This window comes from Puma concolor, chromosome A1, assembly GCF_028749965.1.
Source record: "Puma concolor isolate L17-30 chromosome A1, mPumCon1.1.hap2, whole genome shotgun sequence".
Lineage (NCBI taxonomy): Eukaryota > Metazoa > Chordata > Mammalia > Carnivora > Felidae > Puma > Puma concolor.
The window spans coordinates 82328918-82346634 of NC_141667.1; the positions used below are offsets into that span (position 1 = coordinate 82328918).

Sequence of the window (17717 nt, forward strand, 5' to 3'; positions counted from 1 at the left end):
CTGGTGTTTACCAATAACTAAAAGAGAATTTTTCTACTCCCGCATCTGTGCCCTGGTATTGCATAAGGCCCCCAAGCCTGCATATAACCGTGGAAAGGTAGGTAAAACACAAACAGCACAATGAAAGCTTAATTTTATCTACATAAAACAAAACAATTTGGTAACTTAATCCATTTGGCCACTACATTTAGTCAACTCAATTTTTTTAAAAAAGTCTTCAAAGAAGGTTTTAAACAAAATTATGTAGTAGACTCTTCTATTAAAAATAGCAACAATTGGGGTTCCTGGGTGGCTCAGTCTGTTAGGCATCTGAGTGGCTCAGGTCATGATCTCACGGTCTGTGGGTTTGAGCCCTGTGTTGGGCTCTGTGCTGACAGCTCTGAGCCTGGAGTCTGCTTTGGATTCTGTGTCTCCCTCTCTCTCTCTGCCCCTCCCCTGCTGGTATTCTCTCTCTCTCTGAATAAAAATGTTGAAACATTTTTTTTTTTAAAAAGAATAGGAACAATAATAAAATAAATCACTTGCATGTTAAGCACTATACTAGGCACATTTTTTTCATCTCATTTGTCTCCCCCAAAGAACTGAAAATTGTGCATTATTTCTAATTTTTACATGTGAAATTTCAGAGTTGGAAAGGTTAAATAACTTACCCAATAATATTTAGTAAAGCCAGCATTGAAATTCCTGACTCCAAAACCTATGTTCACTCCACTAAGCACATTATCTCCAATAAAGTGGTCTCCTTTTTGAACACAAGGCAAATTTAAAATATTTTGAGCAAAATATTTACAACAGAAATATCATATGCATAACATAGAAGTAGAAAAAAAAAAGTCAACTTTGTCCAAGCCATACAAATGGAATAAGCTAAAAAATTTTGCTTCATGTATTCAAGAATAGTATTTTACTTGTCCTTGTAATATAGTCATATACCCATAGTGTCCTAGTCCTTTGGAAAATGAGATAGTTCAAATAAATAAATAAATAAATAAATAATTTAAAACTGTATACATTTATTATTTTAGTACATAGACTTTGGAGTCAATATTAATCTATTCATGATTATATGATTACTATTTTATCGCTTCATTCTGTGCAGCTGAATCACTCCTCAGAAATTTTTTTGTTCAAGTATAATTAATATACAGTGTTATATTGGTTTCAAGTATAAAATATAATGATTCAACAATTCTATCCATTGCTCAGTGCTCATCATGCTGTGTACTCTTAATCCCATTCACTTATTTCACCCATGCTCCCACCCACCTCCCCTCTGACAACTACCACTTTGTTCTCTGTATTTAAGAGTCTGGGGTTTTTTGTTTGTCTCTTTTTTTCCTTGTTCAATTGTTTTCTTAAATTCCACATATGATTGAAATCACATGGTTTCTCTGATTGACTTATTTCATTTAGCATTATACCCTCTAGGTCCATCCCTGTTTTTACAAATAGCCAGATTTCACTCTTTTTTATGGTTGACTAATATTCCACTCTGTGTGTGTGTGTGTGTGTGTGTGTGTGTGTGTCTACTATTTCTTAAAATTTTTTTTAACATTTATTTATTTTTGAGAGACAGAGAGAGACAGAGCTGAGCAGGGGAGGGGCAGAGAGAGAGGGAGACACAGAATCCAAAGCAAGGTCCAGGCTCCAAGCCCTCAGCACAGGGCCCAATGCGGGACTCAAACTCATGAACCACGAGATCATGACCTGAGCCGAAGTCAGACACTTAACTGACTGAGCCACCTAGGTGCCCCTGCTATTTCTTTACCCATCCATCTACCGATGGACACTTAGGCTGCTTCCATATCTTGGCTATTGTAAATAATGCTGGAATAAACATAGGGGTCCATATAACTTTTCCAATGAGTGTTTTCATTTTCTTTGGATAAAGAAATTCCAGTAGTGGAATTACTGGATCATATGGTAATTCTATTTTTAATTTTTTAAGGACCTTCATAATATGTTCCACAGTGGCTACACCAGCTTGCATTTCTACCAACAATGCAAAAGGATTCCTTTTCTCTACATTTTTGCCAATACTTGCTATTTCTTGTGTTTTCGATTTTAGCCATTTTGACAGGTCCATGGTGATATCTCATTGTGGTTTTGATTTGCATTTCCCTGATGATGAGTGATGATCATTTTTTCATATTTCTGTTGGTCATTTGTATTCCTTCATTGAGAAAATGTCTATTCAGATCTTCTGCCCATTTTTAATTGGATTATTTGTGGGTTTTTCAGTGTTCTATAAATTCTTTATATATTTTGGATATTAACCCCTTATTGGATATATCATTTGCAAATACTTCCTCTCACTTAGTAGATTGTCTTTTGTTGATGCTTTCTTTCACTATGCAAAAGCTTTTTATTTTGACTTTTATTTCCCCTGCCTGAGGAGACTATCTAGAAAAATTTGCTACAGCTGGTATCAAAGAGATTACTGCCTCTGTTTTCTTCCAGGAATTTTATAGTTCACTTCTCACATTTAGGTCCTTCGGCCATTTTGAGTTGATTTTTGTGTATGATGTTAGAAAGTGGTCCAGTTTTCCCAGCATCACTTGTTGAAGAGAGTGTCTTTTTCCCATTGTATCTTCTTGCCTCCTTTGTCATCGATTAATTGACCATATAAGCCTGGCTTTATCTTCTCGGACTTCTATTCTATTCTATTAATCTATGTCATTTTTGTGTCAGTACCATACTGTTTTGATAACCACAGCTTTGTAGTATATCTTGAAACCTGGGACTGTGATACCTCCAGCTTTATTTTTCTTTTCCAAGATTGCTTTGACTATTTGGGGTCTTTTGTGGTTTCATAAAAATTTTAGGATTATTTGTTCTAGTTCTGTGAAAAATGCTGTTGGTATTTTGATAAAGATTGAATTAAATTTGCATATTGCTTTGACTTGTATGTACAATTTAATAATATTGGTTCTTCCAATCCAGGAGTATGGAACATCTTTCATTTATTTGCGTCATCTTTAATTTCTTTCATCAGTGTTTTAGATCTTTCACCTCCTTGGTTAAGTTTATTCTTAGGTATTTTATTCTTTTAAGTTCACTTGTAAGTGGGATTGCTTTCTTAATTTCTCTTTCTGCTTCTTCATCATTAATGTATAAAAATGTAACTAGTTTCTGAATATTAATTTCGTGTCCTATGACTTTATTGAATTTATTTATTAGTTCTAGTAGTTTTTTAGCGGATTCTTTAGGGTTTTCTATATGCAATATGATGTCATATGCAAATAGTGAAAGTTTTATATCTTCCTTACCAATTAGGATGCCTTTGATTGATTGATTGATTTTTTTTAATATGGAACACTTCATGAATTTGTATATCTTTCATGCACAGAGGCCATGCTAATCTTCCCTGTATCATTCCAATATTTTATTTTATGTGCTGCAGAAGCAAGCACTATTTCTTTTTGCTGTCTGATTGCTGCGGCTAGGACTTCCAGTATTATGTTGAATAAAAGGGGTAAGAGTGGACGGACATCCTTGTCTTGTTTCTGATCTTAGAGGAAAAGCTCTCAGTTTTCCCGTTGAGTATGACATAACCTGTGGGTATTTCATATTTGGCCTCTATTATATTAAGGTATGTTCCCTCTAAACCTACTTTATTGACAGGTCTTTTTTCAAATGTTTATTTATTTATTTTGAGAGAGCACCTGCGTGCATCCACAAACACATAGCACACCCACAAACACATGCATGGGAGAGGGGCAGAAAGAGAGGGACAGCACAGCCTGAGGCGGCTCAAACTCAGGTGCCATGAGATCATAACCTGAGCCTAAATCAAGAGTCAGAAGCTTACCCAATTGAGCCACAGAGGCACCCCATGTTGACAGTTTTTATCATGAATGAATGTTGTACTTTGTCAACTGCTTTTTCTGCATCTATTTAAGTGATCATATGGTTTTTATTCTTTCTTTTATTGGTGTGATGTATCACGTTGATTGATTTGCCAATAATGAAGCATTCTTGCATCTCTGGAATAAATCCCACTTGATCGAGGTGAACAATTTTTTTAATGTATTTTTGGATTCAGTTTGCTAATACATTATGGAGGATTTTTGCATATATGTTCAGCAGAGATATTGGCCTGTAGTTTACTTCTTTTAAAGTGTCACTGCTCAGAAATTTTTAAAATAGTTTTTTTGCAAATCTGAAAGGAGAAACAGTATTTTTTAAGTTGTTAGAATTCAGTTCTCCAATGACTTGTTTTCAGTACTGCTGTACCTCACCAGCAGCAGGCTGGCATTGATGAGAAAACAAAAATAATTATGCAATTATTATGAAACTCTGTTCAAAGGTACTTTTTACTTTACAAATGGCAGAGGAATGGGTGAAGAACCGGTCCCCTTGTCCCATATAATTTCCTCCAAAGTATCTGTAGACATATAAGAAAATTTATAGCATTAGTTCAATGTGCATCCAAGATTTTCGTGCTCTTAAGGGTCAGATTCCCTGTGCAGTTTAATAGCCAAAATCCTTCCCACAAAATAAGAAAAGGATGGAAATTCCATCTGAAACTCAAAACAGCTTTTTGAAAGTAAAAGTTTTTAAAGTTTAGCATATTCATGTCTTATTTCACTATCTTCAGTGTTTGGATAATTCCAACAGCAGAATTAGTACTCAAAAATCCCACCAGAAAAAGGGTTTCTGTTTCTAAGGCTACCAAAAATACTCCTTTTGTAGGATGACTTTCATCACTATTAAAGAGACAACAGATATGACTGCACTTGAAATACTCATCTTGCAAATTCCTCAGTTATTTGAACTTTTTGATCTCTTGTAAGTGCCACTACCTATACAAATGTGATTTTATTTTTTAGATGTGCCTAGACTTTCAATAGAATCTAGAACAGAGGTAGAAAAAGTTTCAATGTCCTCATTTAAAGAGCTTTCTCTAATTCTTACATTCAATAGAGGATTAATGCAAATAAAGCTGACGGTTACATGGAACCCAACACCCCAGGAAAGAATCCCAGAGTGTGCTTATTGGTTTTTCCTAACCATTTTCTTTATGGGCTCATTTCACAAGGATCTCACACCTTGGATAAAATACAGGTCTGAAGGGTCACTTGAATAAGAGATTTTCCTCTTTTAACACTGAATAGAAATTGAAGGCTTTGATATTGTCATGGAAATGACTCTGTAAATAGCACTCAAAGACCTATTTTTCAAACCAGAATGAGCTGGAACAATGTTTTCTTTTTCTTTTCAGATTATGAGATTGGAGTTTGGGTAGGGAGAACCTCTGGTCAAGATAGTGGGAGGAAATGGGGAAAAAAGAATGTGCCTGAGAGAATTCCTCTCACGTATGCCAGCAAATTGTATAGCACAGCTTTATTCAAAAAAGATGTTTGTCTTGTCCTTCAGGTACACGAATACACAGCTTGTTGAGAACTGGACAGGAAAGGTAAGAAAATAAGAAAGAAAAAATGGAACGGATCATTTGTCTCTGAGCCTTAGCTTTAAAAGGCAAGTTTCATGCTGGAAATGACACACACAAACATTAAAAAAAATTCTACTTTTGAAAGTAGGTAATTAATTTTTTAAGTAGGATTTGAGAAAGAAATCGATAATGTTTCAGCAAATATTTAAATGCCTAGTTAAATCAGTGTTTATTTTGGTGTTTGTATCATGTAGAATTTTATTTTCTGTTAACAAACTGTAAATAAATAAAACCTTTAATTCTCTTAATTAAAAAAAAATTAAAAAAGAATAGGTGGAAGCAGGGAAACGATAATGAATTGTTACTTTAAAAAATACCCTCATACAGAGACTATTAAATGGGATTTCAAGTGTTAGGATCTCAATATTATCTTAATTTCTGCCCTTCTTAACAATTTTTAAAAATAAAAATGCAAGGGTCCTCTCCATTTCAGACAAATCAAACATTTTTTAGAGAAACTAACTTAGAGAAAAATCCCCAGATTTAAACTTTGAGGATAATTTAAAGCTAATAATATTGATTACTGGTGCAAAATACGGTGTTTTCAAAGTCACGATACAGTCCATATCCTGCCTCTCACTTTAGGGGCACATTCTTTTATAAAACATTCTTATCAACTATTTTAATATTTGTTCTTTGAGTCCAAGAAAAAGGTATAGGAAATGCTCACAACATCCATCCATCAACCCCTCCTTGACCTTCAAGAAAAAGGTAATGTTTTGTCACTGCTAAACAGGCTTAGGGAATGCTTCTGTTGGTCACCTAGCTTGTGGCAACTAGAGGCAGTCTAAAAAGCATTTAAAGCATCTTAGAATGAGAGATAATGAACAGTTACTATTGAATTTTAACAGTAGGAGTTTCCATTTTAAAGTAGTCCAGCTAAATGGAATGAGTATCTAAATTCATTTGAATTCCATTAACTTATGCCCAAAGGCAACTCATATTATATGGACGCAGTCCTTCCAGTTGGAGTTGGAAGTACTCAGACTCTTAGGTGAGAAGCCTCTGTTTTTGTGTTAAAATCTGCAACTGGCTTCTCAGCCTCACTTTTAATTCAGTTGTGTCCAACCCAGTGAAAGAACAGAGTGGTTCGCTATTCTCTCTATTCAAAGACATGCCTTGCATTTAAAGGTTCATTCATAAATGTTTGAGAAGTGTGCTTTTAACATTAATCAAGAAATTACATAAAATGAACTGAGTGCAACCTCTATTGAAGATTAATATTTAACACAGAGCACCTATAAAGATAATGATTCTATCTTCAACAGACAAAAATAAAATAAAGCACTGAGTAGTTCACAAAAAAAAAGAAAGATAGAAAGAAAGAAAAAGAAGAACAGAGAAATCCAAAATAGCGATTAGGCAAAATAAGAAAAAAGAACTTTCCAATGACATAAAGATTGAAATTAAGATTCAGGAAACATTCAAATCCTAGATATATTTAAATTTGTCTCTATTTTAAAGAGGCTGAGTCCTTTCCTAGAAGCCTCATGCCGATATAAGGACTTAGGTAAAGGTGGGGAAAAGAACCTTCTAAAAAACATTGAACTTACAAAGGGCAGTAACAGGAACTTCTCTTGTAAGGAAAAATCTAATGCACTCTCCAGTGCCAAACACCTTGAGTTTAATCCTGTTAATCAAGCCTGAAATAGGGCAAAATCTTAAGTTTGTATAGGTCTTAATAGTTTACAAAGCTTTTTCAGTAAATCTATCCCCTTTAGCTATCTATTTTCTTCATGGCAATTGTTGATACCGTTAGGGTCAGGCATAAGGCAGGGTAAAGATAGGAGTCAGAGGCTAAAAAATTTTAGCCGTCAAAGGCTTTATTTGGGAACTAAGGTCTTGGGCGAGGTTCCATGACTCACGGAGAGAGAGAGAGAGGAGTCAGGGAAGTCGCACCCAGGTGTGGTGGGGTGGGGTTTTTAAGCTGCAGCGGTTAGGGGTTTAGGTTCGGGTGGGCCTTTTTCGAGTCAGGTCGTGCTGTCGCTCGGTGATTGGTTGACCTCCAATTCGTTCTGGCAGCTACTAGGGGCTTTTCCTTCGGTTGTGCTGGCAAGATGGCTGTCCCCTCTACTGTGGTTCCAAGGACATCCTAACAGATACCTGATATATTAGACATTTATTTTTTTATGTCTTTATTATCTTTGTCCTACTGCTAAAATGTCACTCCATAAAAGCAGGGATGTTACCCTGAATTGTTCAATTCTATATCCCCAGCATCTAGAACAGTGTTTGGTGCATAGAGGACAATAGATTATTTGTGAAGTGAATAAATTGAAGTGAATAAATTGAAGTGAATAAATTGAAGTGAAAAAATTGAAACCCCCTGGGAAAAAGACATGCATTTCTCACCACCTTTACAGATGAGGAAACCAAGACTCAAAACAGTAAATTATTTATAATAGTATAAGCAGTTAAGTGGGGTCAGAGTTATAATTAGAAAGAACCAGGTCCTGGGGCACCTGGGTGGCTCAGTTGGTTGAGCATTCGACTTTGGCTCAGGGGGTTTGAGCCCTGTGTCAGGCTCTGTGCTGACAGCTCAGCCCCTGGAGCTGCTTCAGATTCTGGAGCCTGCTTCAGAAAGATTCTCCCTCTTTCTCTCTCTCCTTTCCCCACTTGCACACTCTCTCTCCTTCTCTCTCAAAAAATAAACATTAAAAAAAAAAAAAAAAAAAAAAAAGGGGGCGCCTGGGTGGTGCAGTCGGTTGAGCGTCCGACTTCAGCCAGGTCACGATCTCGCGGTCCGTGAGTTCGAGCCCCGCGTCAGGCTGTGGGCTGATGGCTCAGAGCCTGGAGCCTGTTTCCGATTCTGTGTCTCCCTCTCTCTCTGCCCCTCCCCCGTTCATGCTCTGTCTCTCTCTGTCCCAAAAATAAATAAATGTTGAAAAAAAAAAAAAAAAAAAGAACGAACGAGTTCCCTTGTAGTACTATTTTTTTTGCTGACCTGTGCAAAGGGACTAGGTTATGGGTAGTCAAAGATTACTGCCGTCAGAATCAACCCATTTTCACTTTCCATGAAGATGAAAAGATTCAAGAAGAAAAAAATGAATAAATTCAAGTCCTCTAAAACAATAGGTACCACCCTTTCTCAGTTTTCTTTCCTCTTTGATCACTTCCTAAATTAAATTGCCCTGCTGATGTGTCTGTTGTCTCAGCACCCACTTTGCGTTTATGATTTCCCTCCTGGTATCTTATTTTCTATCCTATGTGATTACTATGGCTACAGGTATCATTTACTGAGCCCCTTTTACACAATATTAGTCATTTTCACTTGTTCCCTCACAACCAGGAAACTGCAGATCTATCAGGCTTCAAAGACAGGCTCTTTCCCCACCACATTGCCTCTATGAAAAGACCTGGCTCCTAGAGGCAGCTTTTGGGAGGCCTAGAACAGAGTCCCCTCTCACCCTTGACAAAGGAACTCAGCAAAAACTTAACCCTATACTGGTTAGCTGCAGGGGTGTTGTGGCATAGGAGTGTGACATGGGCAAAAGGACACCTGATTATTAGCCCTCCAGGATTCCTAACAGGTTAGAGGTATCTGAAACTCTCCAGCCCATCAGGATTTGATTTACAATTGCAGTGAGAAAGCAGGTAGAGATTCAACCAATAGTTATTTTAGCAGACTCTGACCCTGATGGTAATGGGTGGATCAACTTTATCCTTCTCCTTCATCAGTTACACCAAAACAGTTTTGTAAAGATAGCATGCTATCCTACACTTCCACCCCCTGCTCTTTCTTTCCTTTTCTTCTCAGTGAAACACTAAGTTCATTCCTTTTAGAGCTAATAGTAAGCAGCTGCAGAAGAGGACAGCTCATGATTCTCACATCCCTCCCAATAGCTCATGCAGATTCTGCCTCTAAACTGGTGCCTCCCATTTTCATTAGAGTCCAATCTGGTGCTTTCTAAACAATGGCTGAAGAAAAGAGATGGGGAGACACAAATATTTCATTCATTAGGTTTCTGTCCTTGAATATGCTGATCAGACCATAAAAATAATTTTTTTCTGAACCTGACCTTCAGTTACTAACATTTGGTGAAGTCATTTGAGAAAGGAACCAAGTTAAATAAACAGGTGCACTGGTGGATTTATGACACTGGACAAGCAAGATACAGATGCTTGGTATAAGGCCAAGTTCTGGGCTCCAAGGGGCTTCTGCATATGTATAAAGACAAATAGGAGGAGCTTCAGAAGCATGTCCTAGGACAGGGCTGAGATCAGGGTATTTCTTTCAATTGTTAAACAGTGTGTGCTGCGTTGAGCTTTAGTCTAGACAAGATGGAAATGATGCTAAGACTATTCATCAGCAAGGATGAACCACACAGCTCAAACAACAGAAAAAGCCCTGCCAATCAAAAGGTCAGAGAGATGGGAAAGACAGGGAGGTTTGGATCCTTCTTGAGAGTGAATCCAAATACCCTCAGCTAGGAAGATACTTGGAGTTATTGCATGTGCAGATGATGGAGATATTAGAGAACACCTAAGTCATGTATGTGCCTAGATACAAGGCAAAGAACCACTTTACATTTGAGCCATTGTGTCTTTCATACTCCGTTTTGGATAAATTTTGTTTAGGGAAGACCAATTAACCAACCTAGGCTTCAATCAATGTTAATTTTAGTTGCTTGTGGAGGCTAACATGATGAAAACTATAAACAAACAAACAAACAAACAAACCAGGCCCCATTCCCTGGATACTCTGATTTAATTGGTCAACAATGAAATCTTGGAATCAATTTTTTTCTTAAAATCTTTTAGGTGATTCTAAGGAGTAGCAGCCAAGACTGAAAAGCACTAACCTGACAAAATTAGCAATATTTTAAGTAACATATTTAGTAAATATTCCTAGAGTTGTGATAACCTCACAATGATTTTTTTTAAAAAGACAATATGTGGTTATATTGCAGTTATGATGAATATTTACAAGAGTCATGGAAACTAAAAAGCTTTCCTAGTATTACACCAATGGCTTACTGAGGGATGGCTATTCAGAAAGTTGTAAGAATGGGTACCTGAAGACTTCATGGGACATCGATGTCTTACAAGCCATACATTATTTACATCTAGACCCAAATGTGAGAGGGAAATACCTTGTTTAAGCCATTTCTATTTTACTTTTTTGTTATTTGCAGCAGTAATTAACTGCTAATAAATCCTAGTTAATTCAGGCTGCCTTCATCAGGATGTCTATCACATGAAGAGAGACTGCCCAAGAGTGAAGACAAAACAGAGGAAAGTAGAGCAAAAAGAAGACAGAATTCTGTTGATACAATTTGAGTCACTAGATCTAGCCATGCCTAAAGTCATACATTTCAATTTTTTAGTTGTATAAGTGAACCTATTTACTTTTTAAAGATATTTTAAAGTTGAGTTTCCGTCATTTAAAAGAAAAAGGTCCTGGGGCGCCTGGGTGGTGCAGTTGGTTAAGCGTCCGACTTCAGCCAGGTCACGATCTCGCGGTCCATGAGTTCGAGCCCCGCGTCAGGCTCCAGGCTGATGGCTCGGAGCCTGGAGCCTGTTTCCGATTCTGTGTCTCCCTCTCTCTCTGCCCCTCCCCCGTTCATGCTCTGTCTCTCTCTGTCCCAAAAATAAAATAAAAAACGTTGAAAAAAAAAATTAAAAGAAAAAGGTCCAGATCAACCTAGCAATCGTCAAGAAATATGCTCTCAATAATGTATTAATGTATATGACATTATTTTGATCAATTGTGGGCTATGGAATTGGGAGTAGGAATCAACTTATTCAGATCTCCAGATTGTCAAGCAAAGGAGAGATCTAAACTGACATCTTGGTTACATTAGCATCCACATTATTCCTTTACTGTGGGCATCTTATTTTTATTATTTTAAAATACCATATGGGACTCAAGTGGCTTCCAAGAGTTAAGACATTTCCCTGGAAAATGGTAATTTAAGATTTATCTGCCTTCAAATTAAAGGAGAGACCAAATGATTTTGAACGATGGGACTGGAGGCAGACCAGTTATGAGTAGGAACTGAGAAAATGGAGGCCTCGTGGCACAAGAAATAAATAGGAAGGGACAAAAGTTAAGAAAACAAATTCAATTTTTAGCTTTAACATATTTATGTCCTACTGGTATTTTATATTAGTAAAGTACTTTGCAGTTCATGACATATTTTCACACGCTATCTCATTTGACACTTAGCTATAATTCTTTGGAGTTAGTAAAGCAGGTAATTAGTTTCAGCATTTTACAGAAGTGGATATGAGGCTTAGTGTGATTATGGGTCTCACCCAAAGTCACATGGGTGTCAGGGAAGGGTTCAGAATCCAGATTTTCTGATTAACAGTCTAGTATTGATGTACCAGGTCTCTCTGTACACAGAGATTCACATATAAACAAAGTTTTCTTTTCAGCAACTTAACTCATTTGTTTGTTAATTTGACTTCATTGTTCATTGTTTTCTTTGAACTCATGACCTCTCCTGAGTAGTGATACAGGCTAAAAGACAGAACTTCAGCCTGAGATGAATCATCTTAATAATGCAGTATTAGAACCAAGGTGTGTGTGTGTGTGTGTGTGTGTGTGTGTGTGTGTGTTTATCAAGGGAGGGGAGAGAGGAATTATCAAAGACCCCCCAAAAACACAATCTTGAGTCTCATAGAATGGATTTATGTTAATTTTTCAAATATTTTGTTCCTTGCCTCCTCCAAAATGAGATCACCTCTCATTCATTCTCATACCAGTAGCCCTGATAATTTTACTAATTTGCCATTTCAAGGAGCCATGGGAAAAGAAAGGAAGTTGCTTTTAGACAGTGTCTTATTCAAGCAAACGGAAATGGTTTCTGAACCGCAGAAAACAAATAAACATGCCTCTCCCTGGAACTTCACTAGTGTTTGCCTGTTGTCTGGCACTAAAAAGTGTGCTTTAAAATAATGGTTCAGTGTGGGCCTGAAGATTCTGAATGCTAGTGGGGCTATCTAAACTCTAGAAGAGAGGATGTTGACTGTGTATAGGACCACTGAGCTTGGAAAAACTCCCAAATGCTGGGTGTAAAACCACATGCTAAATGTCTTTCCATACAGCAAAATGAAATGCCAAGTCCTTAATGGTCAGCTTTGCTTTCACAATTTCCCAAGTATGTTTCATTATTGCTCAAAATATAAGGCTAGCATACTATGTATATACCCATAGTATATGACATCCATCAAGACACAGATGCTTGGCATTCTGGTGACGTTGTAAAGCATTCTAAAGAACTATGCATTTTCTGTTATCATGTCCATTGACATACCTTTCATCCTTTACTTGTGAATTAAAAAATGTGTAGTTTGGAATTCTGTGGGATCCCATTGAATTCCTTAGGACCATGGTCAAACATAGCTAAATGGTTATCCTTTTCCATAATATTATTCTTGGGCATGGAAGGGAGTATCTTCTTAATAAAGGAAAATTGGCAAAGAGACTTCTTGCAGTGCAGTCCTGGTCTGGCACAAAATGTGAGGCACCGGGGATGCAAACATCTCATCTTCAGATCCTTACCTGGCAAAGATGCAAGAGGACATATTCCCTGGCATTGCTCAGCAATCTGCAGCACCATGGTAGGTCTCAGGTCTTTGGACTGACCTTCTCTCGGATGGTAGAAATCCAAAGTAAAGCAATGTGACCTGGCAAATGCAGGATCCTGGAGCAGAGCGTGTGATTTCTTCCATTCCTATGGAGATCCTCATTTGGCTGAAAGTCCATCCAGGGACAAAGTGTTTCCAGATCTTTGGCAGAAAAAGAAATGCCCTCTTTTCAACTTTCTTTATTTCAAAGAAGTATAATTCTGAAAAGAAAATGTGAGTATCTTCTATACTTTTGCTATGGCAATAACAGCCATATAGATCTTAATGCTTATACAATACTGGTGTTAACAGTAGCTACTTGTAAATAAAATCATTTAAAGAATATAACACTTGTTTTTTTCTAATCTATAGAATATAAGATGAGATAGTAAATGAAATATGTCTGCATATGTGTATATATGTATACATGTGCAAACATGTATGTGTGACATAAAATGTGATGAAATATGTACATATGCATACATGCATAGTATGTGTGTATGTGTGCACACATGGGGTGCATACATGGGGTGTATTGAGCATGCAGGATGCATGAGATATAATCACAAAAAGCCACTTTGTTTTTGTTTGCTGTCCTTTTTAGTTGGAGAACATCTTCCTCTACCCCTGGATAAAAATAAGCAATCCCATGCCTGTTCTTCCACATGATGTGGAAAATCCTACAATCACTTTAATTTGTAAAATACAATTTTAATCCAGAAACTAGAATTTTCAGGTCAATATATGAATCAGTGTGGTAAAAGCTGTCATTCCTCACTACTCTGCCCTCATCCCGTTTTATAGGCTTGTACATTCTTCTCTCAGCTACTGTGAAAATGGCCTATGAATGGCTCTGAGAGAATTCTCTCAGGAGAACTGCCATCAGCTGACAAGTGCCATCTTTCCTGGGAAGTCATGATACCACTCCCCTACCTCCCCCCCACATATGTATCAATAACTGATTTTAAAGGTACAAGAGGTCAGACCCTGGTTCCAGGGGAGAAAATTCTGTTGTGTAACTAAAGTTGCATGTACCCTGAAATCATACCCTGGCCCCACTTTTTTACTTTTCTTATCCTTAAACTTAATGACTTTTTCTGAAGACTCCTCAAAAATTTGTTAGTTCTGAATTTTACACTCACTCTCTGCTTCTAGAGAACGCAATGTGAGACAAGACAAAACAAAACAAATCTCCATTTCCATTTAAAGTTAAGATTTTCCACCACCCACTCAAGGTAGAGTTGTCTGCAGGAAGTTCACCAGCCTTCAGAGAAGGGGAGGCAGGTTATTTAATATTATATTTCCAGCATACCACTACTTTACTCACCACCAGCTACCACTAATTATCAAGTAATTTTCCTGTATCTCTTGAAATGAATATATTATTTTTTAAGACTACAAATATATTGTAATACACTGATATTTTCTGACACTGCTTCTGGTGGGGACAACATCTTACATAATCATGACATTGTATAGATTTTGAAGCTGTGTTGTTAGGACACACTCTCAACACTTTAGTCTCTGCTTCTCTATTTCCCATCCTATAATCTAGAATTTTACTTTTGGAAAGGTAAGAAGTTTTTGGTTTGTTTGTTTGTTTGTTTGTTTTCCCTTTGGGCTCTGATAATCTTTTGGACAAAATAAGCTTTACCACATTTATCTAATCATCTTTATTTTCCATATCTTTTGCTGTGTCTCCTAGAATTGCTTTTCTTCTTATTGGAATACTTCCTCCAAGAGTGTTTACAATGTGGTTCTTTGTGAGACAAACTTGGTAAGACTGAGAACATCTCCATTAAGCCCTCCTTGGTGCTACTGAAATCTGGCTGTGAGTGTCCTCTGGGTGGCAAGCACCAAATTTGGGGGTCCTTTGAGGGATGCCCCTCACTTTGGAGCCTCCACACTGCAACAGTGCACCTTTTGGTTGACCTCTTGTGAACCCCCCCAGATCTTGACCCAAAAAGTACACCCATACACTCTTGCTTCTGGGGTCTCCTGGCCTACCAAGAAGGGAGGAGGGAGGTTCTTTGAAGACGACACAAACCTGTTTATCTTCTCTTGGCCCACAGGAATCTCATTTATCCTCAGACCTCCAAAATGTTGGTTCCTCCAACTTACTGACTTCTCTCCACACTGGGTCCTTATGGGTGTGTTGTCCTGCCCACCTCTCCAAGGCAGGAAGAAGACACTGAACACACATTAGTTTCTTTCAAATTCTCTTTTATTGCTACTCCACTCTAGCACTGAGGGACTCATGTTCTGCAGCTCAGGAAGCCTTCTTTCATATTTTCACTCTTCCGTTACTGAAGATTAGGAACAAAACGCCTCTGACTTTTCAAGAGCATTACTAAAAAGTATGACAATGGAGTAAAGCCTTCAAAGTTTTGAGGAAAAATGTAATCTGAGGCAAAATAATCTAAACATTTATACTTTGCCAAGTTACGGAGAGAATAGAGATATTTTCAGACATAGAAGATCCCCAAAACTTTATCCAACATGTACTCTTTCTCAGAAAGTTACTAATGAATATATTACACTGAATTAAGGAAATTAAGGCAAGAGAAGGAAGAATGGGATCCATAAAACAATCTAACCCAAGAGGGAAGCAAAGGGAATTACCAGAATGATAACAGGAGATCTCAAGACCAGCCTTTTTACCACCTAGAGAACAACTTGTCCAGATTGGGGGTGAGAAGGCTTTGAGACAGACGTCTTTAAAAAGATGATACTGGCAAATCAAAACCTCAATAAGATATCACCTTACACCTGTTAGAGTGGCTGTTATAAAAAAGACAAAAAACAGCAAGTGTTGAAGAAGATGTGGAGAAAAGGGAACCGTTGTACACTGTTGGTGAGAATGTAAATTGGTGCAGCCACTGTGGAAAACAACATTGGGGCTCCTCAAAAAATTAAAAATTGAACTACCACATGGTCCAGCAATTCCACTTCTGGGTATTTATCCAAAGAAAATGAAAACACTAATTTGAAAAGATATATGTATCCCTATGTTCACTGAAGTATTATTCATAATACCCAAGATATGGAAACAACTTATGTGTCCATCAATGGATAAATGGATAAAGAAAATGTACACATACACAATGGGATATTATTCATCCATAAAAATAATAATATCTTGACATTTGCAACAACATGGGTGGATCTTGAGAGCATGAAGTGAAATAAGTCAGACAGAGAAAGACAAATACTATTTAATCTCATTTATATATAGGAGAGTTAGGGGACAGGTGAAATGGGTGAACAGAGTCAACAGGTACAAACTTCCAGTTATAAAATAAATAAGTCATGGGGATATATGTACAGCATGGTGACTGTGATGAATACCATATTATATATTTGAAATTTTCTAAGAGAGTAGATCTTAGAAGTTTTTATCACAAGAAAAAGAACTGTAACTATGTGAGGTGATGAATGTTAACTAGACTCAGTGTAGTTATCATTTCTCAATGTATACAAATATTGAATCATGTTGACACCTGAAACTAATTTGTTATATGTCAATTTTTTCTCAATTAAAATAATTTTTAAAAGATGACATTGTCAGAAAATGGAAGTGTTTGAACATGAGAGGAGATTTGCATAAGAGGAAGTTTGGAGCTAATTATGTTAAGAACACAAAAAATAAATATATGAATAAAATAAGACTATAACTCCAATAAAAACAAACCAAAAATATGCAGGAAAAGAAAAGTAATTAAACTGTAGTAGTACATAGTACATTTGTAAGTAGTTTACATAATGGAAGTAATGTAAATATGGAATATTTATCAAACCAAAATTACAGTAACACTATTTTAGGAGAATGCAAACAAACTAAAAAAACCTCTCATCTTCCAAAGTTTAAAGTTAAAGAATAATGACCCGATGTGACAAATTAAGAGCTGTTATCACGAGCATACTATTAAGAGATAAAAGTGTTTGTTTGTTTGTTTGTTTTTACTTTATAAAGTCTAAAAGAATAAAATAGTGTTTGTATCTGGGGTGCAGGAAATAGAAGGGAACTCCAATTTTTCATTTTTAAAATAGACTGTAGAATTCTTGAGTATTTGTATTTTGTACCTACATTTGATAGAAAATAAAAACTAAATTAAAAAATCAAAAGTTAAAATATGGATTAATAAATGTCACTGGAATAACTGGTTATCTATGAAGGAAAAGGAAAAGTAGGTTTCTACCTCTCACCATCCATAAAAATAAGTTCAAAATTATTATAATACCTATAAAGCTTTAAGCCTTTAAAAAAAATAGGTGAATATTTTTATGACATCAATCCAAGGCAGATTTCTTTAAAGGCAGAATACTATAAATGCAAGGGAAAATATTGATAAATCATATTGCACATTACAATAAAAATTTTCTGTACTACAAGAAAGTCACCATAAGCAATGCTGAGACAAGTCACAGATTGGGAGAAGATATAATTGCTAGAATATCCAGAATATATGTGAAATTCCTACAAATAATGATTAATGCAAGAAGTTCAATAGGGAAACAAATCAAATAATATAATCAGACAATTTGTTGAAGAAGAGATCTCAGCAACCAATCAATATAAGAAAAGACAGGCAAACATAAGGATCAAATTAAAACAAGGAGAAATCATTATACACCAATGGAATGAAGAGGCTGGGGGAGAACAATATGAAAGCTAATAACTCCAACT

At 36.5% G+C, this 17717-nt stretch overlaps 1 long non-coding RNA gene and 1 other non-coding gene across 4 annotated transcripts in view; both read right to left on the bottom strand.

Moving 5' to 3' along the window:
- Nucleotides 1–17717, bottom strand: part of LOC147584262 (uncharacterized) — a 175108-nt gene that overhangs the window by 24960 nt on the left and 132431 nt on the right. For all 3 annotated transcript variants that reach the window (XR_015247185.1, XR_015247146.1, XR_015247112.1), the window contains one exon: nt 12966–13192. This is a non-coding gene — a long non-coding RNA (uncharacterized LOC147584262). The remainder of the gene's footprint in view (nt 1–12965; nt 13193–17717) is intronic.
- LOC112861810 (U6 spliceosomal RNA) lies at nt 3305–3413 on the bottom strand. Its single transcript, XR_003223703.1, has one exon. It is a non-coding gene; the product is annotated as a U6 spliceosomal RNA (small nuclear RNA).